This window comes from Danio rerio, chromosome 15 (genome assembly GCF_052040795.2).
Source record: "Danio rerio strain M-AB ecotype USA chromosome 15, GRCz13ab, whole genome shotgun sequence".
Classification (NCBI taxonomy): domain Eukaryota; kingdom Metazoa; phylum Chordata; class Actinopteri; order Cypriniformes; family Danionidae; genus Danio; species Danio rerio.
Window position 1 is genome coordinate 5,629,415 of NC_141035.1, and position 26,237 is coordinate 5,655,651.

General features: G+C 34.4%; 3 protein-coding genes and 1 long non-coding RNA gene across 6 annotated transcripts in view; all 4 read right to left on the reverse strand.

The window, feature by feature from the left end:
• The window catches only part of brwd1 (bromodomain and WD repeat domain containing 1), a 1,114,631-nt gene that overhangs the window by 664,375 nt on the left and 424,019 nt on the right, over positions 1-26,237 (reverse strand). The gene's annotated exons all lie outside the window — the stretch shown is intronic.
• The window catches only part of phkg1a (phosphorylase kinase, gamma 1a (muscle)), an 831,529-nt gene that overhangs the window by 531,744 nt on the left and 273,548 nt on the right, over positions 1-26,237 (reverse strand). The gene's annotated exons all lie outside the window — the stretch shown is intronic.
• arrb1 (arrestin, beta 1) overlaps positions 1-26,237 on the reverse strand; it is a 348,576-nt gene that overhangs the window by 316,340 nt on the left and 5,999 nt on the right. The gene's annotated exons all lie outside the window — the stretch shown is intronic.
• Positions 1,826-5,108, reverse strand: si:ch211-229g11.5. The gene is made up of 7 exons (NR_200091.1): positions 5,091-5,108; positions 4,224-4,375; positions 2,806-2,990; positions 2,614-2,721; positions 2,479-2,538; positions 2,209-2,387; positions 1,826-2,125 (listed from the first exon to the last, which is right to left on the reverse strand). It is a non-coding gene; the product is annotated as a si:ch211-229g11.5 (long non-coding RNA).

Genomic DNA, 26,237 nt, shown 5'->3' on the forward strand with positions numbered 1-26,237 from the left:
CAATTTGTACCGCCATGTCTTTCCCGTCCCATCTATACAGCGACAAAGGATTGTGGGTAATGTAGTTTAAAGCCTTTTTGTAATAAAATGGAACAAATACTATTTTTAATGAACTAAAGACTATTTGAATAAGGTCATTGTGCATATATTTATGACATATATAAAAGCCAGGCATAAATTTGTTATTTTTCAATGAGTATTTTTTTAAAACAGCTTTTATTGACTTGATCAGTATATATCAGACTATTATATCCAACATTATTTATTGAACATAGCATAGATAATAGTCTTGCTGATATTCTCTCACTCATTTCTCGTTTGAAATGTGAATACTTTTTCCTTTTCTACGGGGCTCTACTCATCCCCTTTGAGTAAAAGGGCAGTTAACCTATGTAGATGTATTATCTTCAACATGGACAAGAAATTGTATTGTCACATGTACAGTTGTGGTAAAAAAAAAAAAAAAAAAAAAGCTGTAAAAATAAGCTAAACATTAGTATCCTCTTTAATCACAAGTTATTAGCAATAGTGATCTATGTTCATCACAAATATTATGAGTTCAGAATGATATGTGTGGATGTAATTTTGTAAGTGTGTTTCATTAATGGTCATCGTGTGATGTTTAATTGTTTTCACTTTATTTGAAATATGGATAAAAGCTCTTAAAATATGTAAATGTTTATAAATATAACCTTTTTAAAGACATGTATTTGTTTGAAAACCACTCTTTATCTGATTATTTTTACTTTCTAAATCTTCAACTGTTTGTGTAACAGTATGTTTTGATGACAATGGATGAACTTTGTGTTAAATAATGATTCCACATCATGTCTTTGTCCTGCATGTGGGTTAATTTGTTAATTATTTTCTTTATGATCAAATGATTTTAAGATTTGCTGCATTGTAAGAATCATGAAAATAGTGAGAAATGAGGTAACAATGACGATAAGATATCCTTTCAAATGCTGTGAATAGTTCAAAATGATTAAAAATACATAGCCATTAACCAACAAAATAAATATGCAAACCTTTAAATCATCTAAACTAGAAGTAAAAAAGTTCTGTGCTGTACTTAAGTTACTGTGAAGTTCTATGTCTACAAAAAATACATATTTTATTTTACTTTTTGGCTTAGTCCCTTTATTAACCAGGGGTCGCCACAGCTCTATGAACCGCCAACTTTTCCAGCATGTTTTTATGCAGCAGATGCTCTTCCAGCCGCAATCCATCTCTTGGAAAATATTTTATTTTTTTATTTTTTATCTTGCATTCAATAAAACATTATACAAAGTTATTTTTTATTTTCAGCATAACAACAGTGGCACTGTTATCTCACAAGTACAGTAGTTTTTTGTTAGACATTCTAACAAATGAATACAAATGTTTCAAAGTAAAGACAAAAATAAAAGGAGATAATTTTTTTTTTTTTTTTTTTAGAAAAATCCATGAGGATTAAATAGATCCATCAGATCTTTGATGTAAATCATAGGTTAATTTGTTCAGAGGTAGAAGTCTGGTTGCCTGACTCAGCCACATATTGACTGGAGGTATCTGAGCAGTTGACCATAATAATGTACATTTTTTGGCCAAGTATATGCAAAAATTTAATTTATCATAAAAATGTATCATAAAATTAATATTTTAAAAGCTCTTAATGTCATTTAATGTAATAATTTTATTTTAATATAGAGTTCCTTAAATCGTTATATGTTGTAAGCAGTTGGGCATACAATAATGCTCTTAATTTACAACACTGATTGATTTTAGAGGAATGCTTACATACTGTACATGTCTATGTATTTAAAAAAAAAGAGACAACAATTTGGTTATAGATGATGAAAATTTTATTATTTTTACAGATTTTATTACATGCTTTAGATTCAGGGTTAAGGTCATCCTCTTCTGGATTACAGTAAAAGAAAATCCACAGTCAATGTCAAACTCATCAGCTGGAGCTTTATTTAAAAAATGTATGTTCTCTGCTCCTGCCAAAACTTGCAGGTACCTTGCAGGTCTCTAGATTGCACCATCTTATTGTTGTTTATTTCTCAGTTATTTTGTTGCTTTCTGAGAATGATGATCCATAGACCTTTTAACCCCTCTTCGTTTAGGCCACATGTCGAATCTTAAAAGAACACAACAACATAAAAATATATTAATATCATTTGGACTGGGTAACCTTATGCTTATGTCTGTGCCAAATAATACAAATACATACTTTTCAGTAGCAAACAAGCAGGAAAGTTCTTTGAAGGAACCAGGATGAGTTGAAATGTATTTATAGTGGTTGGCCATCTCTGCCACAAGAATCCACTGCTTCTCCTGAAGAATCCTGACTAGCAGGATGATGCTGAACACCCTCCTCTTTGTTGCTGGGTCAGCAGAGTCTGAAATATATTTATAAAAAGAAAGTTGTATAACAAGGATTATACATCAACTTTTAAAGAATCAACACTGACAGAAGTCTAGTGTACATACCATGCCATATGACGAAGACATCCATATCACTTCTGTTGTTTGTTGTCTTTGCTTCTGCTACTGAAAAAAATGACAATAATAGTAACACTTACAATTTTTCATGACTACATGTAATATTAATAAGAATTTCCTCACCCTCTGCCCACTCCTCTACGTCACAGACCAAAGTCTTCCAACTGGTTTCCGGTCACTGCCAGTTTCATGGATTCTGTTTTCCAACTTGCTTTGCAGAGCTGTTGTGGTCTACAGTGATAAGCAATCAAAAATCACAATACTATTTAAATAGGTTACAGAACAACTAAAACAAATTCTACTGGATATCGTTACCTTCTGATATCAATAGGTCGGCGAGATGGCCAAATTGTTGAATATCTGCTAATTCCAGCACATGACCATGAGAGTTACAGTAGCATGTCTGGTCACTGCAATCCTATAGAAGAAATATTGCACTGTTCAACCTCCTTCCCAAGAGTAAAACCACACATATCCTTGTATGCCTCACTCCATTTCACCTGGTTAACATATACAAAAACAAACAAACAAACAAACAAACAAACAAGCAAATAAGTAAACCAATAAGTTTTGGCATTTACTTGTAGATCAGTTTAAGATAATCTCATAGTTCATCTATCTCAGATATAAACTCATGTGCTTAGGCATGAAACACACTAAAATCATGGGCTTAAAGATGGTGCTGAAACTTTGGACAGCTTTTTGCAACTCTTTGGAGGTAGTGTCATTAGTTGATGTAGTCCACAAATCTTCCTGTCAATCCTTAATCCTTAGCTGTAAACAAACCTTCAAAATATTATCTTCTAATCTAATTTTACTAGGTGAACATCAAAGAGCTGTTTTCTTGTTAATTTAGTTTCAACACATACAGTTTAAAGTACCTTGTGCATTCATGAAATGGTTATACTTATGGTTCACATCTACTTAAATTGGCAGTATATCTAGTGTGGAAGCAGGACAGATGAAGGGCTCTTCCTTGCAAATACTATCCACCTTGTATTGCACAGACTCCCACTCAAGAGTATCTCAGAAAAATGTCTGCTGAGATCTTGGCAGTCTATTAAAAATAATTATACCAAACTCTTTTCCACCAATGGAAAGAATATAAAAATATTTTAGGATATATTAATACTTGCATGACCAAATCTGAGATAAAAAAGGCCATCAGTATGCCTTAGTTTAAATAAAAACAAATTTTTACTCTAGCCCACTGTCACCTAGATCTACAGATACAGAGACTAATGGAAACATTAAAGTACACACCAACAGTCACTGGAGCAAGGCCCTCTCACAGTTGGAAAGATTGGAGTTCCTATGAGCTGTACCAGATAAAAACAACAAAAAATTAACATTTATAACAATTCTAACTTATCCTAAGACTAGTAGACAAGCAGCATTAGTTGTTTAATTTCCTAAACCGCAATGTGGACAGTTGATGGCCTATAAGGTGTCATAAAATCAGACAAAACAAAATACTTTCTGAAAAAGAAAAAAAATGGTTGGCCACTATCAACACCCAGAACAAATAGTTTTAAACAGTTAGGCCACAATATTTTGTGAGCTTATACTGTAGTTTATAATGTTTTTCATAAACAATAGTAATAGTAAAACTAATGCGTTCCTCTCTGTTATTACAATAGAAGTGAAAGAATAATTGCATTTTATCTCATACAATCATATATGCCTAAACAATGTAGATATTTAATATACATGGAATGAAAAACTTCACTAACCCTTGACTGATTCCAGAGTGGTCTTTGCCCTCAATACATGGTGGTGCTTCCTGCAGATCATCAAGTTGTCATCAAGACTTGAGCTTATAATTGAGATCTTGATGATAAATCTGAGTATAAAGGAATCACTCATGGTGATAGGCAGAAACAGGCTGAAAGACACAAGAATTAATCAAACAAATACAAATGTGTTAACAGAGATAGAGAGAGAGACAAGTTCAATTTAACATACAGACATGGGTAAAGTGGCTTTACTTTTTGCTTATTAGAAAACAAAATTGGATTTTTAAAGAAATCTAAAGAACCTGAAAAGAGCAAAAAAAAATATTCATATCTGAACAGTGAACACCTTATAATTTACACCTGTATATATATATATATATATATATATATATATATATATATATATATATATATATATATATATATATATATATATACATACATACATACATATGTGTGTGTGTGTGGTAGATTAAAATAAAAATAAAATTAAATTAAAAATGTGCTCAGACGGGCAAAATTTCTGCCTTTTTTCCTTTAAAGGCATGGAAAATAATTGTTTTTACAATTAACCTTTGGAAACACTTGATGTTCTTTAATATTGAAACAATTACGAATACATTTGTATTATTAGAGTTGCATATTGCATATCATATAAAGATTTTGCACGAATTCTATTGTGGAAAACAACAATCTGGTTACACTGTTCCTTATCTTAAAATTTATATATTGTTTTAATGCATGACCAACGTTATATGTGAGAAAAATATGTTTTTAATAAATGAACTTGATGTAATTAGATAACGTCGCTAGTTTACAGTACATGCTTTATCAACAAATCGTCTTTATTTACTTTTTACGTACCTTGTGGAAAACCGCAGTGAACCTTGGGATCGCAATGAACCTTGGGATAGCGAGCATAGACTGTAAAAAATAGATCGCCACATACAATGACCCCAACTTCAATGAATAATTTAAAATGAAAAAGATCAGCCAAAAACATTTTTAAACTTAGTACTTGAAATGTAATATTTTTTAAGTAAAAAAATAATAAATAATATGAATGAATCAAAGTTTTATTAGTAGTATAGTTTTATAGTTAACCTAAACTGGACAACCGAATATATTTTCACTCATTAAATATAAAGTTAATGATAAAATATTTATAAACACCAACTAATCTCCAATAAAAATACATTATGCAGCATTAACATACTATTTAATGTTGACAGTTGAACTCATCTGAGAACTCACCGTTGATGCAGTTTGACCAATAGCAGAGCGGCGTTAAACTCACCGTGAAGGGATGTCACGTGGACCGAAGTTTATTCATACAGTAGTTTCGACCCAGTTTACAGACGCTTTTCATGAACAAAATAAAAATTACATATTTTTAAAAGAAGAAAACTGCGATAATAGGCGTAAATCAGGTTTTAAAAAGTGCGTTGACATCTATTGGTAATTATACGAGCCTCCAGCGTCTCCCTATGACGCTTCAGGCTCAGGTACAGATTCTATAGGGAATCCCTGCACGTCTAAATGTGACGCTAAAGGGGTACCCTGTGCGTCAATAACCTACGCCGAGGGTTCCTGACCAAGCGTCAGTATATGACGAGTTGGGAGTGAGAATGTGTTGACCGCTTTACGGTTGTTCTAAAAGTTTTAAAACTGCGTGTATAAATCTGCCTATATAGTATTTTCATCAGACATATTTAAATAAGTGTATCGCTCGCGCACACAGCCTGCTTACCTTAACAGATGACAGAAATGAGGCGTGAGGAGGAACAAGTCTATCAAATGCCTGCATCATGATGAACACAGAGCAACATTCAATATTCCTTTTATGTCACGACGTACAGCGAAAAGCAGCCCATACAGTCACATCTGCTAAACGTTTTATGGAGGAGTGTAAATATTGCAGTTATGACTGAGTTAAATGTGTTCAGATGAATAAAAAAAGACGAGAAATCACTTGATCACGTTAAAAATTACAGTTAATATGTCTGTATTTTTACACATTTATTCACACGTTTGCATTACTGAGGGCAAGACAGAGACAGGCTGCACTGGTGAGCAGTATCTTCATAATATAGTTTAATTAAAATAAATGATCAACAAATGAATCTGTCTCGACAGCCATGTGAAGGCATTATCTATACACAATCTGAATTCTTAATAAGAAAAACACAAAAAAACTATAAAATACTATTCATGAAAATACTTAAATAACAGACAAATCCAAATGCCCAACACAAGCGAGCTGCGCTCCAGACCAGATCAGCTGGAAGACGTTTAATGTCTCCGACACCGCCTGTAGTCCCATTTAGCAACTTGATAGCAACCGTTTTTTTAAAGAAGCATGGCCGAATTAAAAATTCAAGAGTGTGCTGTAACTGATGTGTTTTATGTCGTAGAACAAAACGTGAAAATATCTTGAATTTGTGTTTGCCACGGACCTTATTTAAGCGATTTTACTGAAACCCCATTCAAAAAACCCATTGACTTTGGGACGAGGGAACCAGAAGTGCTAAAATGCTAACTCGCTTCCGGGGTTTTGCATACAAATTGACGTCATAGTTCCTCCACTCTATTACCATGTTTGTAACCATTCAGGATGCGCACGCAGGGAGGTGGCAGAAAGCAACCGGGAGCCCTAGCATTTACAGCGAGGGAATTACATCAGATGCGGTGCAGAGTTTGTTGTTGTCTTAGAAATGAGATAAATTACTTACATATTATATATATATATATAATTTATTTAATGCTTACAGCATATTATAACAGCTCGTCGCCCAGTGATAAGCAAAGTGATTCAGCAAAATTAACGTTAAAGTGAGCGGCGTTCATCTGACAGCTCCATTTGCGATAGCACCCTCCCAATGAATATTGGATAAGACGAAGTGACCGAGCATCCAGCCCCAAATATACAATCTCAATGAAGCTCCGAGTGATTTTATAAGAGAGAAGTTAAAGGTCTACAAGTCTTTGGATGCCAACAATCTTGTTCTTTGAGGTCATGTGCAAGAAATATTGCTCCATGATGACCAGATTCAAGAGCTAAACATCGAGATTCCGCCTAGCCAAAGACAAGGAAACAAGACGGAGCTAACGTTATACAAGGCCTGGGTAATTAATCACCAACACGCAAAACGACTGCATTCTGACAGTGAACTTCACCTGTATGGCAGGGTATGTGAACCTACACATAAAGGTAAAGTTGGTTTTATTCGCACATTCAGACTTTCTCCTTAATAATATATATTAATTTTATAAAAATATTATTTGCAAACTCTAAATAGCAAAATCATATTAGCAACAGCCAATGACTATCAAAGTACAACATTGTTCACAGTCAAATAAACAGTGTTAATGTCGTTTTCAAGTCACACTTGCAGGTTATTTCAGACCGAATATTCAAAGTGTAAACAATATAGGGAGTTTGTCACAAGTTATCACTGAATGAATGTGTGAATAGTTTACACAACGTAACTTTTACGTTTCATTCTTAGCATTCAGTGTCAGGAGTTTAATTAACCACATGTAACAAAAACGAGTGATGTGTATGATTCAGCATAGTATAAGTTTTCCATTTTTGGACTCGAATTCGGCATCCTACCGCAAAACACAACATCTTTCCCATTGTAGCTTGCCTGTTTTTTGCAACCGGGGACCCGTGTGACGTCATGTGTGACGTAGGTTGGTAATTGGTCTATATATGCTTATTAGAATAAAAACCTAAGTATCATCTTTTGATATGATGTGCTTTTTAGAGAAAAATGATGTTCATATATGTGGACTTGTGATCCGAATGTACATAAAACACTTTTGCCTGTTTTGTTATGCATATTGAACATATTCAATTTTTTGAACATGTTTTGACTATTTTTAAACATAAAAAAATGTTTCCCCTATTTTGGACAGATAAAAATAGTGTATTGGGACATTTCATATGCTGCAAAACAGTTGCAGGATGACACTGTATGTCTGTATGTCACGCCATTTACAGAGGAGCACAGAGGAGCGGGTGTATGTTTAAACAGACAAATACACTGAACAATATGTAAAGATCTCCGTCCTGCATGTTTTATTTTAAACAGCTTATTTTCTCTTAAATGAGCAAAAACAGTTTCTAAAGTAATGGAATGCTTTCATTATTGGTCTGTGCATTCTTACAGAGACACCTCTGTTATCAAACAAAACAAAACATGAGATTCATTTGCTGCTCACTTGTTTGATAACAGGTGTCACTTTAAATGGCGCGTACAGACGCTGATCTGGGATCAGTTTATTGTACGGAGCGCGTCTGTCAGTCAGCGCTTATACATGCATTCACTGGTTCAGAGGTTGCATATGAAAGGCGACAATTGACGCACAGATTTAATGTAAAGACAGTGGGATAGAATGGTAAAATACGGGAGAATTTCGGCAAAAACGGGAGGGTTTACGTGAGTGAAGTGAACAGGATGTGTTAGTGGAGAAACAGTTTTGCGAGATAACGCAAACATTTTTGCGAGGGAACGCAAAACTTTGCGAGAGAATGCAAAAACTTAGAAATATATATTTTTCTCCCAGCCATTTTTTTTTCTTTAATCCATCTTTTTTTTTTCACTCAGCCAATTTTTTTCTTCTCCACTACGTCCCTTCCGGGGTTCCGTAGACTTCTGCTATCTTCATTAGTTTAAAAAAAAAAACACAGATATAGATATATAAATTTAAAACGGCATCTTATATTTTCCACTGGAGATACTATTGTTGTAAAAAAACGTAAATAATAAATCTTTCTCAAACCTTAGGAACGGAAAAGCAAAACATTTTGGCGGTTTTAACACCTTGACTTTTCAAAATCGCGGTATACCTTGAAAACGGTTATTTTCCCATGCCTAATCAGAACAGAGAAAAGGGCTTACATCATGAGGCAAAACCTCAGGATGCAGTGTCCACATGACCACACTGCACAGGGTTTCGGAGAATCTTCACCCTGGTCAGAGTTTTTAGAAAGCTTTGGTTTCAGTCACCTGATTCTTTGCTTTCATGTGAACAAACAGCCAAAAACTGCGGTTTCGAAAATACCGTGGACAGGGCCTAAGATTGACAATTAACATTTTCTCAAGGTTAAGCTCCACACTGACCACTAAAAAAAAGAAAAGAATAAAAAGATCTTTTTCTGACACAATTTTATGCCTTACTCAAGCAAAGTGCCATTTAAATAATTCTTTGTAGTCACCATAAAAGCGAAGCGGGAGATTAGCAGGTTGCGGCTATCAGTGAATAGCCTGAGTGAGCGGTGCTAATTAAGATAACTAATCAGATGTTAAAGAAGAGAAAGCCAATTCTCCAGCCATCCACGAGGAAAGAGAACAGCAGGACAAAACCTAGGGGAAGGGTCCGTGTATCATCCGTTCATTTGATTATTCCTTTTATTACGGAAAACGAAACATCAGAAAAACGATGAATATTTCGTTTTTCTGTTTATTCTGTAGGCAGAAAAAACGGAAACTCATCTGTTATTCAGCTTATTAACTTAAAACGAAATATTAAAACAAACACAAAACCAAAACGAAATAATGAGTCAAAAAATGGTCCGTGTACGGTCCGTGTACGTTTTGTTCATTTGTTTTCCATTTTCAAACGGAATAAAGGAAATGAAGAAAACGGCCGTTTTTCCGTTTTTCTTTTGCTCACGAGAAAACGAAAAAACGAGATTTTGGCTGGATTTTCGTTTTTTGATTTAGGGTAGGAAAACGGATAAACGACTTTAAAATTCATTTTACACATGTAGGCGGTGCTGAAACGCCCACTTTCCTCTAATTGGTCAACCAAATCTGCGCTCGTGACGTCACCCTCAAAATAAAAGCCTTACACGCAGGCTTTTAATTATTATTATTTAATTATATATTAACTAAGTTTACATATTCTATCATTTGAACCACACACAGTTAGCAGGCTTACATTCATTGCGTATGTATGAATTAAATAAAAACGTAAAGCAGTATTCTTAGACATTTGTCATTAAAATAAGGTCATAGTTCACTGCCAAGCTTCTTGCTGCTGTGCACCTGATGCAGAGCAAAGATAGTCATTTCCGAGGAGCACCTGGTTTGCATGATTGTTTCAGAGCAAGGGCTTTATAATAATAATAATAATAATAATAATAATTATTATTATTATTATTATTATTATTATTATTATTATTATCAGTTACTAGTGTTTTTATTGTTTGGTGTGTTTTTTTTTTCTTTTTAATAGTTGTTAGCAGAACCAGAATAAGAACACTTTGGGCCCTGCTATAAAAACAAAGGGTACCATTTGTTTTCATTTATTTTTTCCTATTTTAATTATATATTGTTATTATTTATTTGATAATTAATACTATTTTATTGCAACACCAAAGTAGGCATGTCTTATTATTTTTTATTATTATTTTTTATAATTATTATTTTTTATTATTAAATTTGCTGTTATTGTAGGCTAGATGGCAGGCTTTAAATATTTTAAATAACATTTACTCATAACCTTACTAATTCGAGAGCCGAACCTAAAAAAGTTTAAGTGCAATAAGCCTGTACAATAAAGGGAGCCGCAATGCATATTTCTAGCGCATTCTTTCACTCAACAATTATTGCTGGAATAATGAAATAAATTTCAAATTAACTAATTAAACACATTATAGTTGATAAAAAAAATTGTGTCTAGTAGTTCCGACAAACAGATGAGCTCGCTACATGTGCGTTGCGCTAATAATTTGACATTTGCTCTTCTTGAGAAAGTGCTACAGCGGGCCCTGCTATTTCACATATAAGGTTAGTGATACGTATTTTAAATTAGTATTGCACATTATTCATTCATTTTCTTGTCGGCTTAGTCCCTTTATTAATCTGGGGTCGCCACAGCGGAATGAACCGCCAACTTATTTAGCAAGTTTTTATGCAGCGGATGCCCTTCCAGCCACAACCCATCTCTGGGAAACATCCACACATACACACACTTAGGGCCTACTCACACTATGCCATCCGTACCGTGCCCAGGCCCGTTTCCCGGATCGTTTGAGAAGTGTGAGTGCGCTGAATCGGGCTCAAGCACGGTTCACTTGGCCGGCCCTGGCCCGGTTGGAAGAGGTGTGCCTGAGCGCGGTACACTTGGGCTTTGGCGCGGTACGCTTGTGTGTGAGCGCGAAACGCGCCAAAGCCCGAAACCGAAAGCGAGACGTGACTTTTAAGGGACTGTTTGATATGGATTTATTAATCATTCTTACTGTTCAGTGAACGCAAACTGCCGTAGTTTATTAAAGACGCAAACTCCACACAGCACGTCAGCTGCGCGCCTTCAGCAGATCTCCTCGTTCCTGCAGCACGAGAGCTTTGATTGTTTATGAGCGCCAAAAGTGGCGGATCTGTTCGGTAAAATATCTGACTGTGTGTCCCCGCATCCCTAAGGACTGTTTGGCGAAATATTTGACTGCATGTCACTGCATAACAAACGACTGAAAGGATATAACTAGAGAAATCTCCACTGTGCTGCTAAATGAGAGCGTATGGCAAGCCGTTTTAACATTTAAACCTTGTTCTGACTATCCATAAATATATTTAGAGATATAATTATATATTTTGACAAGTCATTATTATAATTCGACTTGTCAGAATGACAATTAGAGATATCTGCAATTACAATGGTACTAGTACGAAATCAGATTGGAGATATCTGCAAATATATTATGACTAGTCATATTCCTCCATTGACTTCCATTAAAAAATATTTGCAGATATCTCTGAGTTTTGACTCGTCAAAAATCCAATTCAAGATATCTACAACTGTAATTCGACTATTAGTAAATTAATTAGAGATATCTTCAAATATATTTGTAAATATCTCTAAATATTACGAATTAAAGACATCTGTATGACTAGTAAAAACTCAGTTAGAGATATCTCTAATTACAATTGTGACGAGTCAAAACTCATTTAGAGATATCTGCAAATATTTTTCAATGGAAGTCAATGGAGGAAAATGACTAGTCATAATATATTTGCAGATATCTCCAATCTGATTTCGTACTCGTACAATTGCAATTGTAGATATCTCTAATTGTTATTCTGACTAGTCGAATTATAATTATGACTAGTCAAAATATAATTACAGATATCTCTAAATATATTTATGGAGTCAGAACAAATATTTAAATGCTAAAAAGGCTTGCCATAGAGAGCGCTTCTGAACAGAGCAGCAGCGATGACGTAAGCGTGCCGAGGCCCGGTATGGTGTGAGCGCGGGCCGTCGGGGGAGACGGGAGGGGGGACAAGCGTGCTTTGGCCCGGTTCGAGGCAACTGTACCTAGTGTGAGTACGGCCTTATACAGAACGGACAATTTAGCCTACCCAATTCACCTGTACCGCATGTCTTTTTATTGTGGGGAAAACCGGAGCACGCGGAGGAAACCCACGCGAACGCACTACACTACTGAATTAGACACACAATCTCAAAAAAAAAACTTGATGCTTATTTACATTATCTAAAGTCATTTCTTACGAGGTAGGATCTGTTGTTGTATTATATATTTTCGTTTTAATATGCAAATAATTTTCTTTAATTTGTAATAGGCCTATTGTCCCTCATTGCATAAAATAACCAGCCTTTGTATTCAACATGTTTGTAAATTGTCCATCCAGTTTGACGCAAGCTAAACAACATTTTGGCCTGGTTTGCTTATTAAATGAGTGATTTTCACGGAGAAACAAATCATCCATCCACACAGTTTTGTATAGGACCTGTGTAAACAAAAATATACACTTCATCATAGCCTATAGGAAAATGTATCTGTTTAGAACTAATTTTGTGTTGTATAATTAAAAATATTAAAAATACAATAAAAAAAAAAAGAATAACATTTGAAGTGTAATGCTTCAAAGATTCAATACGCTGCATGCAGAGCCAAAAAAAAAACTGGTTTGTTTGTTTAATAAAATAATAATATGAAATTAAAGTGAAATAGTTCCATAACCTGTATTATAACTGTAGTCACTCTAGATGACACATCATCCGTTGCGCCGGTCAGTTTCACCTTTAATCAAGAATGTGCCAGAACCAAACGAGAATATTTACAGATTACCTCGGAATGAGACCTCAGTCTGTGAAGGATGCAGAACACAGAAACTCGTTGAGAATGGAGATGCATGTTAGATGTTTTATATCCCTTTAGATATTGTAAATAAACAACAAGTTTTTATAGAGATTGTGTCATGTCTTTTCTTTGACGCACGCGATGAACAGCCCCGAAAAGGCGCCTTTATTTAGCCTGTAGCCTAAATAATAGTTTAGATTTTATAACATATAATGTTCCATTACTTTAAATGTATAATGTTTTTTAACATTTATGGATTATATAAAATATATAGTTTATATAAATGCGCTCTGATCATTCAAGGATCATAATGCGTTGCACAGTGGCGCAAAAAGGGGGTATGCAGTATATGCGGCGCATAGGGGCGCCACACATGGGGGGGCGCCATTGTGCCAAAACTATTTTTAAAATTATCCTTATTAAAAGTTTTAAATAATAAAAATAAATAAATATGTTTTGTTAAAAAACATTATTTTGCATTTTATACAAATATAACATTGTTATTGTTTAATTCAAAATCATTTAACACAATAACATGCAGTCACACAGCCTAAAGTGTTCATGTAGATGTAACTGTTTAGATTTGTTTTTATTTTTATCAAAATAAACTGTCAAATCATACATAATGTCAAAAGTTATCAGGTTAATCAGAAAATTTGTCTTCATTTATTATTAATTAATTAATTTAATTATTAGTTTGCCAAAATAAGAGGGATCACACAAAATTTGAACCCGCATACCCCTCAGTAAATGTGTAGTTGCGCTCCTGGCGTTGCATATTCTTCTTATTCTTCATTAGGCTTGATCCGTAAATTGTGTATTTTATAAACTGATCGTTTATAAGGACTAAGCTATTATTAACTGTAATTCCTCGAATGGAAAAGTCTTGATTAAAGAAAAAGAGAACTTAATTCGACATATGCATATAGTGCGCTTATTTCTGTGCGCATCACGCGCTTTACCGAATTACCTTTTTTATTATTTTATGCAATAGTAAATACATCTGGCAGCACCGAAAAGAGCAAATGCCAAGTTATTAGCGCAGCGCACAGACAGCTAGCTCGTCTAGTCTGAACCAGGGGTTTTCAAACTATTCATTGCACACCGATCCCATTGCATTTTATTTAGGATAAACCACTTATTTAAAATTAATTAATTAAAAGGTGCGTACTCTCCAATACACCACTGAATTATAGTGTCATAATATTTAATAATTATAATTAAGATAGACACCTGACCTCCATTTAATAAACAATTTATTTGCCATACTCTGTTAATTTGAAGTTTAAAGTTTAAATCATTTATGTTAAACTTAAATTATTTAAAAACTTAAAAAGACTTAAATTTAGTCATTTAAGACATTTTAGGTCATAAGTTTACATACATTGACCGTTGCATTTAGTAGGCCTATTCTGGTCTAAATAAGCTTTTTGCATCTTAGGTGTTTACACACACAATTAAGCAGTTATACGTACATTTAATGTTACTTTGAAATTACTTTTGATGTAATAAATAATCCTAAATAGTTGGAAGTGTTAACATATTCTTGAAACGTAGTTATTTTATAACTATGAAATTTATTACTAAACAAAGTGAATCATTATGAATTTGCCAAGAAATAATCCACTTTAACACTGTAAAGCAATGCCCCGCACTCACTAGAACGGTAGAACCTGGACTGTATGATATGTTCTGTATGTAAAATAGAGAAAATAAGCAAGATGCGCAGTCTCATGTAGCCTTAGTGAAATATAGCGCGTCACAGCAATGAACTAAAAATAAAACCACCCTTGAAATGCTGGCGATCTTAATTTTTTCAGCCTACACTGACTGAGAATAATGTTGCACTATTTTATTAACAAATAATTAGAATGTTTTTTTTTCCTTCAACACATTCATCATTACTTTTGCCTGTGCAAGTTTTTTGCGCGCGCTTGAGCGCGAAGGCATCTATTTTCAGGTGCAAGATGCCACTTTGGGTGGCACCAGCACACTCTGCCTCACCTGTGGCTATGTCCCTGCTACAATAATAATAACAACAATAATGACAAAATAATAATAACAAATAATAATAATAAGACAGGCCTACTTTGACGTTGCAATAAAAAAGTATTAATTATCAAATAAATATTTACAATAGGCTAAAGGCATATATTAAATTAAAATAGGAGAAAATCCAATAGAAACAAATGGTACCATTTATTATAGCCCCATGCAGGGTCCAATGTGTTCTTACAACCATTGAATAACTAAATAATAATAATAACAATACTACTAATAATAGGCCTAATAATAATAATAATAATAATAATAATAATAAATTATTATTTTATACAGAGTAGGCTATTATTTAGGCCTACAATAGCTCTGAAACAATCATGTAAACCAGGTGCTGCTCGGAAATGACTATCTTTGCTCTGCATCAGGTGCACAGCAGCAAGAAGCTTGGCAGTGAACTATGACCTTATTTTAACGACAAATGTCTAAGAATACTGCTGATTTACGTTTTTATTTATTTATACATACGGAATGAATGTAAGCCTGCTAACTGTGTGTGGTTCAAATGATAGAATATGTAAACTTAGTTAATATATAATTAAATAATAATAATTAAAAGCCTGCGTGTAAGGCTTTTATTTTGAGGGTGACGTCACGAGCGCAGATTTGGTTGACCAATTAGAGGAAAGTGGGCGTTTCAGCGCCGCCTACATGTGTAAAATGAATTTTAAAGTCGTTTATCCGTTTTCCTACCCTAAATCAAAAAACGAAAATCCAGCCAAAATCTCGTTTTTTCGTGAGCAAAAGTAAAACGGAAAAACGGCCGTTTTCTCCATTTCCTTTATTCCGTTTGAAAATGGAAAACAAATGAACAAAACGTACACGGACCGTACACGGACCATTTTTTGACTCATTATTTCGTTTTGGTTTTGTGTTTGTTTTAATATTTCGTTTTAAGTTAATAAGCAGAATAACAGATGAGTTTCCGTTTTTTCTGCCTACAGAATAAACAGAAAAACGAAATATTCATCGTTTTTCTGATGTTTCGTTTTCCGTAATAAAAGGAATAATCAAATGAACGGATGATACACGGACCGGGAAGTCAACCAGTTTATTGGCAGCTGCTTGAGACTATCTCGCTGTTGCAACAGATTCTGCTCATGGTTATGTCAGAGGCTTTCAGGCCGAATCAATAAATGAAGTCAGTGCTCTTAACACACATGCTTGTGGCCTTATGGAAAAGCGCTTTCTCTCAGCACCTCCGCTCATTCACTGGCAAACAACTGCCATTCTTTACATCCAGCCAATAGAGGTACTCTAACGAATTGAAAGTGGTGATTTGTGAAAGTGGTATTAATTGTGATTAAAGCATCTAAAAATCTGCAGCTTAAAGGGTAAATAAATCATCCCACTCTTAAAATGGACTGAAACGATATACAATGTGCACTATATAAAGCATTGCCAGCTGTGGTTGCCAGAACTTTACAGTAACAAATAAAGTGACAGTGTTTAAGAGATTGCAGATTGTAATTATATTGACTGTGCATTTAATGAACTTGAATAATTGAGCTACAAATGTCTACCTTGAATTTATTTGAGCATTTAAGTTGATAGCACATACAATTATACAATCATTTATCCACCGAGTGAAATTAATTAACAACTTTTTACACACCAGGTAATGATTTTTGCTGCTTGTTTAAATTACATGTTTAAAATAACCTAAATCAACAAAATATTTGAGTTTTTTGCAACAACTTAATTGTTTTATTATGTTCAATTCACTTGAATTTGTAAAAAAGTTGACTTAAATGATTTGGGTTGGGACAACATGTGCAGAACCTAGCCTTTTTTACAGTGTATTACGAATGGTTTGTTTTTGTAAAAGGAGAGGTTTGTTTAGGGTTGGTTGTTTGTAATGGTGTATAATTTATTGTTTTTACAAGAGCTAGTATGTAACCTACAACAAACGTCTAATAAGACAAATCGTAAGCACTAGTGAAGTTTTATGAACTAATTTCGAGAGGGGCACGTGATATGATTGAGCACTGCTGGCCACTCATCTGTAATCAGTAATAATCCAATCAGAGTGATCCTAGCTTACTATAAATGGATCATTTTCTCCTTACTGCTCTATCTTCATTTTGGAAAAAGCCCCCCTTCCACCCCATCTCCTCCTTTTCCTTCCTTTTCTAAAGGGAGAGCTATCGAGACCTACCTGATCTCAGATCCCCTAATATGCTTATTGACCGGGCGGGAGCCTCAGGCTCAAATATCTCCGAGCTCAGGGTTCTCTCCAGGGACAGCATGACAAACCTGCTATAAATGCTAAGCATGTCTAAGTGGGAACTCTTGAACTATAAATTGTAAGAACATAGAAACATGCTGTAGTTAACCAGTTTATATCAGGTATATATATTTTTTTAATCTATTATTTTTGTTTTTATTTATTTTATTGTGTTTTTGATAAAACAAGGTATTGTACATTGCAAGCATTCAATAACAAAAGTATCGTTGTTTTGTTTTTCTTTTCTATTAGAAACCACAAGCTAACTTAAGACAGAAACTAATGAACATGATTAAAAGAAAATGAAAAAAAAAATTAAAATAAAATGATAAATAAGGAAATAATTTATAATTCATCTTCTAGCTATTAATGTCACAAAGATCATGGCATTTTCTTTGTCTTTAGTTACATACATGTTCTCATTTGGCACTCCAAACAAAACCATTACTGTATTAGGTTGAATTCTTAAGTTAAATGCTGAGCTTAAAATCTCAAATATTGAAGACCAAAACCGTCCCTGTTTAACTCGTCCAGAACATATGAGTTAGGTCTACTGCTACTGTATGTTTTTTGTTTTTTTAAGTTTGAACTACTACAGTGTAAATATTTACATATATATACAGCGAACAAAAACATTTTAAATACATGATATTTGTTTGACCAATATTAAACGCATCTGGAAGCATGGTAAACAAGACAACAAGACAAAGTTCCTGTGTTTATATATATATATATATATATATATATATATATATATATATATATATATATATATATATATATATATATATATATATATATATACATACAGTTGAAGTCAAAAATATTAGCCCCTTTAAATTTTTTTTTTCTTCTTTTTATATATTTCCCAATTTATGTTTAACAGAGCAAGGAAATTTTCACAGTATATGTCTAATAATATTTTTTCTTCTGGAGAAAGTCTTATTTTTTTATTTCGGCTAGAATAAAAGCAGATTTTTACTTTTTAAAAACATTTTAAGGTCAACATTATTAGCCTCTTTAAGCTATATTTTTTTCGATAGTCTACAGAACAAACCATCGTTATACAATACCTTGCCTAATTACCCTAACCTGCCTAGTTAACCTAATTAGCCTAGTTAAGCCTTTAAATGTCACTTTAAGCTGTATAGAAGTGTCTTCACAGACTTCAACTGAACGTAAAATCTTGATGGTTCTGTGGGGTTTGTCCATCCAAACTGATCTTAGTTTTGTATTATCTATTGGATTCAAGTCAGGTGATTGTCTGGGCCGTACAGCTTGATTCTCTTTTTTTCTGAGACAATTTGAGAGTTTCCTTGGCTGTGTTTTGGATCATTGTCTTTCTGAAATGTCCACCTTGGTTTCATCATCATCCTCTTGGTAATGTAGGTGTTGGACTGAAGCAGCTGATATTAATTTACAATGAAGAAGGGCAGAGGGTTGCTGAATAGCTTTTGAGAGATGTCTTTTTTCACCTCCCCTTCTTCACGTGTTCAATACCTTTTCCTGTGTCATTTCATTTTATTACACATAACTTCATTTGTAAACTAATTAGATTTGTTAGATTTATTACCTTTTAGGTATCTATAAGATCATTTAATAAATAAACAGAACAGATAAATCAATTAATCAATACTTAAGTGGTTTCACAAAAATAAAATGCATAATTGTCATGCATTTTAGGACTACTCAAAACTAGTCTATTATTGCACAGATATATTTTTATCAATGGTCAAAAAATAAATAATAATAATAATAATGATTTTTATTTATATAGCGCCTTTCCAGAGCTCAAGGACACTTTACAAGGAATGCAACAAAAAGATAAACAAACATACATGAGGTCAAATATAACAAACTTGAATAACACAAACAAGACCTAAGAGACATATGAGCAGGATAGTGGTGGATCAGATTAAGTGGTCAGTTTGGCAGATCAGATGCAAAGCATTCAGAAAATAAATGAGTCTTAAGTAAGGATTTGAATTCAGAGATATTATTAGCAGAGTGGAGTGAGTGTGGTAGAGAGTTCCAGAGTTTGGGTGCAATAACACTAAATGATCTGCCCCCCATTAAAGAGAGGCGATACCGATGGACAGCAAGAAGGCCAGAGTCAGTAGACCGTAAAGAGCGAGTTGGGGTGTAGGGGACAAGCATGTTGCAGAGATAGGAGGGTGCAAGGTTATTTAAGGATCTAAATGCAAGGAGGAGAATTTTGAATTTAATCCGGTATGCAACCGGGAGCCAATGAAGATCATACAAGATTGGGGTTATGTGAGCCGAACGTTTGGTATGAGTGAGTATTCTAGCTGCAGAGTTAATTAAATTAAATTACCAAAAGCTGTATGGGTCAAAATATTTTTTTATGCCAAAAGTAAAGATAATCTTCAATATAGATTTTTTTTTATATTTAGCCCAATCGCATGAGGAAACTATATAATTATTTTACCTCTTGTCATTTTAGTGGCTGATTCACATGAAATCATACGAGTTCAATCACGATTTTAAAAAAAGGCATGGCACCAAACCCCACCCTTAAACCCAACTGTCATTGGGGGATGAGCAAGATGTACAAAGTTGTACAAATGAGATTGTACAAAAAGATTGGTCTTTAAATCAAAAAGTTATGAATTGCTGTGAGATTTCCTATACCATAAATATATACCAACTGAATGTAGGACTGCATGATTAATTGAAAAAAGATCGCAATCTTGATTCAACCCTATACATGATCTTAATTTAGCTTTTCTACGATTCAGCCAATTATATTTTCAAGGTCAGGAGAGAAGCGTAAAGGGTGAAACATGTCTTCACAGCAACATGGACACCTCCAAATGGCGTTAAAAGTCGCATACTGTATTTTTAAAGAAATAATTACACAATTTAAATTTCTGTCTTAATGTAATGATGTAGTCGTGGCCGCGAAATCACAAGTGAGCCGACGCACTGTTTGTTTACTACCGAGAGGACACTTGTGTGCCCATCAATGATGTTTACTTTAGTAAACAGAACCTGCATAGGCTGTGAATAACAGCTAATAAAGTTATAAATAACATTCAGTTTGTGGCACTGAACGATCGTTTGGGAGCCTTGAGGAAAGTATGATTTGCATATATGTTTTTTTTTAGAGTGACGGCAGCCATGAGCCGCACACGGAAGTGAAAGTGAAACCGGCATTAACATCATTTAAATCAGGGGTCACCAATCCTGATCCTGGAGGGCCGGTGTCCCTGCAGGGTTTAGCTCAATCTTGCCTCAACACACCTGCCTGAATGTTTCAAGTATACCCAGTAAGACCTTGATTAGCTTGTTCAGGTGTGTTTGATTAGGGTTGGAGCTAAAATCTGCAGGACACCGGCCCTCTGGGATCAAGTTTGGTGACCCCTGATTTAAATGATCAAATCACTATTTAGAGTTATGATTATGACATTTCATAATCATATGATTATATGACATATCATATGACATATGATTATGATTTTCTTTCATAGTGAACACAACGTGTTGTGAATGAAAATAAATGTTTACTGGGTCATTATAACTACTGTACCATATTTAATGTTGAATATACTGCATTAGGGAATATGAAAATTAACTAATAATGTTGTCAAAGACAAATCTCAAACAAAATAATTCCACTTTAGAATTATGAATATTCTGATGTAATCACTTTACTGTGAATTAACAAACACTACATTATTACTAAATTAAACACTACATTAACAGTATTTCAAGAGTTCAGACTTAGCTGATGATTGATTATAAGCAAGTTTGGCATGCTGTTCTAGGACAGAATCCTGAGCTCAAAATGTCCTTGTGCCCTGGGTTCCCTCCCGTTTGCAGGGCTCAGGTAGGTCTTGAGATGACAGAAAATGATTGCTATGAAGAGATATGCTGCTGGGTGAGAGTTTGACTGGAGTGCTAAATTTATATTGATCAATTCACTTGTAGTGCATGTTTTTGGATTGTGGGAGGAAACTGGAGGACCCGGAGGAAACCCCCGCGAGCACAGGAAGAACATGCAAACTTCGCAAAGAAATGACAGCCGGCCTGTAAAAGGACTAGAATCGGTGACGTTCTTGCTGTGAGGCAACAGTGTTAATTACTAGGCCACCGTGCTGCCCTATGAAGAGAAAGGTGGGGTGGAATGGGGGATTCTTCACATCGAAGATGACTGTAGTGAGAAAACCTGTCTCTTTATTGACCTTATTCTAAAATGCGGAAGTGCGCCTGTTTTCGCGATTGTCTTAGAACTTCCGATTCAGTCGCCTATGGGAGAAATGACTAGGAATAATAAACGGCAGAAAATGGTCAAACTACTTGCTCTACAAACAAATGTTTGCATGACTATACAGACCAAGTAGAATAATATAACAAGGAAATATCAAATTGCAACATCAAGCAGCGTAACGAGCAGTTTTCAACGTCAAAAAATGAATGGAAGTGAATGTGACCGGAAGTCGCGAGACAAAGATTCAAATGGCAGCACCCGCTCGTCAGCGGAAAATAAGGTGAATAGTGGGTTAGGAATCATTTGATTGGTGGATCATACATACTGTAGTTAATGCAGAACCAGCCCTGTTCAATCATAATCACATGATCCTCTCGAAATTAGTTTATAAATAAACTTCACTTAAAGTCTGTTCAAATCTACCATTCAAAGTCTATACAAAATTTTGCATTTTAACCAACAGTAGACCTACATAAAGGCCTAATATTATTAATGTTGTTTTACCATATATTTGCAAAATAACAATAATAATAATAATAGCCTACTCATATTAACCTTTATTTTACATCTACAGAATCGTGAGATAATTGTGATCTTCATTTTAAGCAATAAAATCGTAATTCTCAGAATCGTGCAACTCTAACTGAATGTTACATTAGTAATATGCATAACTGAGATCTTAATTTGACAACTATATTGATTCCAGATTTTCAAATAGTTTAACCAGTTAAACTCTGCTGTTATTTTGGGATTTCCGCCTGGATTTTATCCACCCAAATTTAAAAGCTTCCTAAATCCACATGCAGAGGTGTAAATGCAAGAAAACCCTTTGACTTTTCATAAACCACTACTGAAAGTGTTTAAAATAACTGTGTATGTTGTCTGTGTTATAATAAACACCTAAAAAAAGAGGCGCTTTTTGTATTTTTTTTTTTTATAAACTCAAATTTGAAAGTGTACCCTGTTAGGTTCTGTGTGGTCTAGCGTGCTGTAATTAATTTTGGTTTTTCCTGGACATGTCTGTAATCATAGGAAAAAAGAAAAATGTCTCCACCATAATCTATGCAAAAGTTATTGTATTCCAAATGGTGAGAGGTGCTGTACAAGCCACAGGGAGCGATCATTGTTTACATATTTCACTATTCTTTTGTTTGATCAAACATAATTCACTGTGTTTGAACCACGTCAGACATATAAAAGGATTACTTATGCACATCACCTCAAAATCAGAGGAGAATGGCCCTGAAGCGCACAGCATAAGGTAAGAGATAACAGCTGTCTGTGCTATCTGGGGCTGCTTAGTGATCATAAATGTATTGTTTTCACTTCTGCGCCTTGGAGACACCGCGATTCATTCAGCAACTGTTTGATATGTGAATATAATTCAGTAAAAAGAATGCTAGAACCGTATGAGCACCGGCAAGAGCTTTCATTTGAGCTATAACCTGTACATGTGTCATATGAACAATAGGAAAATGAACCAATGTAAAATACCCAGCTCGGGTATCCAAAATACTGTGTATTTAAGTGTGAATAACTTTTGTACAGAAGAATAAAAACCAAAGTGATGCATATGTGCATAAAATATCGATTCTACACTTTCAAACGAAACCACTAAAGGGGGTGTGGTGCAAAGCTAGCCCTTTAAATTTTAAAGCGAAAGTCGATGACGTCACGGACTCGGAACCCGGTCCGCGGAGATTAACTGGTTAAATAGCCCTATCTGTACAAAGTATACATAAATGAAAAATCGATTTATTCTGCTTTCTGGTAATGTATACATCTCAATTTCCAAAAATAAACACTTTGAAGTCACATTTGTAAGAGAAGTTAACAAAGTTAAAGAAGAAAAAGACAAAGTCAAAATACACTTATCGTGTGATTGTAAAATAGCATTTCCTTGTTATTTACCACATGAAAATGCAACGCACAAAAATATCAAAGAAAATAAAAGCTGTATTGGATCAATGACATGTGCCATCAGTTATTTGACTCCCTATTGATTTAATTTACTTGCAGCTGCCTCTTAACGGATCACGCACAAGAGGAAACTCATTCTAGACAATGAAACTGTGATTTAAGTGCTCATATGCATCATGGGAGGCTCAGACTGGCAAGAGAACTTTGCTATACTCAAACAGACACACACAAAGACAGCAAATACAGACAAATAATATCTATTTTAGGTGTGGGGAGCAGAAGCAAGACACCAATCCTGAAACCACTTCATAACAGAACAATTGTTGAATTGCAGGATTTTGAAAAGCACTTGAAGTAACAATACACCATTAAGCGCTATAAAATGTTAAACTTGCTTACTTCGCTGGAAACTCGGAAATCAACTCAGATTTTAAAGCGCACGTACAGTGCTGATAGCCTGATACAATCCTGAATTAGATTAAGTGCATAAAAATGAATTTTATCTTGCAAAAAAAAAGCACTTAAGCAGGAGTTGCAGATAATGCAACATTTTTATCTCAACATCTTCACGTCAGTCAGGCCTGAAGCGCAGTTTCTGCGTTTAATGGGGGCTTGTTCAGAAGTAACTCTGATGTCTGATAATGCAAGTTCATAGATTTTTCAGGGGTTTATATGTTCCTGAAACTTTCAAAGAGCAAAAACAGCATCAATTCCTTCCCAACCATGATTCGATCCCTGCTAAGGAGTCGTCGGTGGGTGAAGAACCAGTTAAAATACGATAATTGTAAAAAACTTTTAAATACCTTGGATTTCACTACAGCAATCGGTGGTGTAATGTAACATAACTTATGTGTAACAAATTACAGTAATTGAGTGATTTGTTTATATTATTGTGGTATTACTACATGAATTACGTATAACATTTCCACTAATAATCTCCAGTAATAACTGGCAGGCCTAGGGGGGGTTCGGATGGTTTGAAAGACCCAACCCTCACTAACAAAGGTCCAGAATTTGTCATGAGCTCATTTGTCTTATTTTCACTGCTATGGCATAATAAATAGTGAAAATAACCCTTAAAAGAAGGCTTTACCACCATGAGGAATCCTGTGTTTGCTTTCACTTTAGCGTGCCTGAGGAAAGCTGAATGTGCCTGCCAGTTGGCATTTCTGCATGGAGTTTGCATGTTCTCCCCGTATTCCTGTAGGTTTCATCCGGGTGCTCCGGTTTCCCCCAAGGTCCAAACACATGCACTATAGGTGAATTGAATAAACTAAATTGGCCGTAGTGTATGTGTGTGAATGTAAGAGTGTATAGGTGTTTCCCAGTACTGGGATGCAGTTGGAAGGGCATCAGCTGCGTAAAACATATGCTAGAATAGTTGCCGGTTCATTCCGCTGTGGCAACCTAATAAATAAAGGGACCAAGCTGAAGGAAAATGAATGAATGAATATTTTAATTACAATTAAGTTCTTAACTTAAAACTGTAACTGATTCCTATTATTTTCTAATGACAGATGATGAAATAAATTAGCATTTAAAAAAGAAGTAGTGTTCTCATATTTCTTCATTCAAAATCTTTAGGAAATATTTTGATATATCAATACATGTGGATCATCCGAAAAGCTTATCCAGCTAAATGTAGTGCTTAAAATGTCACTAAAATGCAACCTATTTAAACCTCATCATTCAATAGAAAATGAGGAGAATAAGTGCAAAAGGGTTCACTTTTTAAGTAATAAGAACCACCCCTTTCACCAGGGTGGCTACAGGCCTGACTGGTACAGCTGCCTAACTATCTTAATAACAGTGTTGGGCGAAGTAGCGAAGCTATTTTATTAGTCAAGTAGCGCAGTAGCGTACACACAAGCTACATTTAGAGATCGCGGATCAATAAGTGACGGCACCGACATTCACGGAGCTGTGAGGCCGGTGTGTAGCCGGTGAAAGTAAATCCATATGATGGCTAGAATGAGGAATTCTTCTTCTTCTTCCTGTTTTACGGTGTTCGACAACAAACTTTTTGGTGTGGTACTGCCACCTTTGGTAGGCGATGTCGCCAACCGAAACTTGCTTGATGAAAAGATGACAGAGGGAGAGGAGTTATTTCTGAAGCAGTATTCCTCGTGACCATACCTCGAGAAGTACATGTTAAGATGCAATATATCTTATTTATATATATATATATATATATATATATATATATATATATATATATATATATATATATATATATATATATATATATATACATACATATATATTTAAAATTATTATTATTATTATTATTATTACAAAATATTTCCTTTTACTATAGTATTTTAAATGTGTAACACCTGGTTTTATTGGATTTTTTGTTTTAGCTGTTATACTATAATGTGTTTCTGTTTAGTACAGCATAGGCTACTATTTACAGTAAATAACAACCTGAACTGAACTATTATGCCTCATATGTTTCAT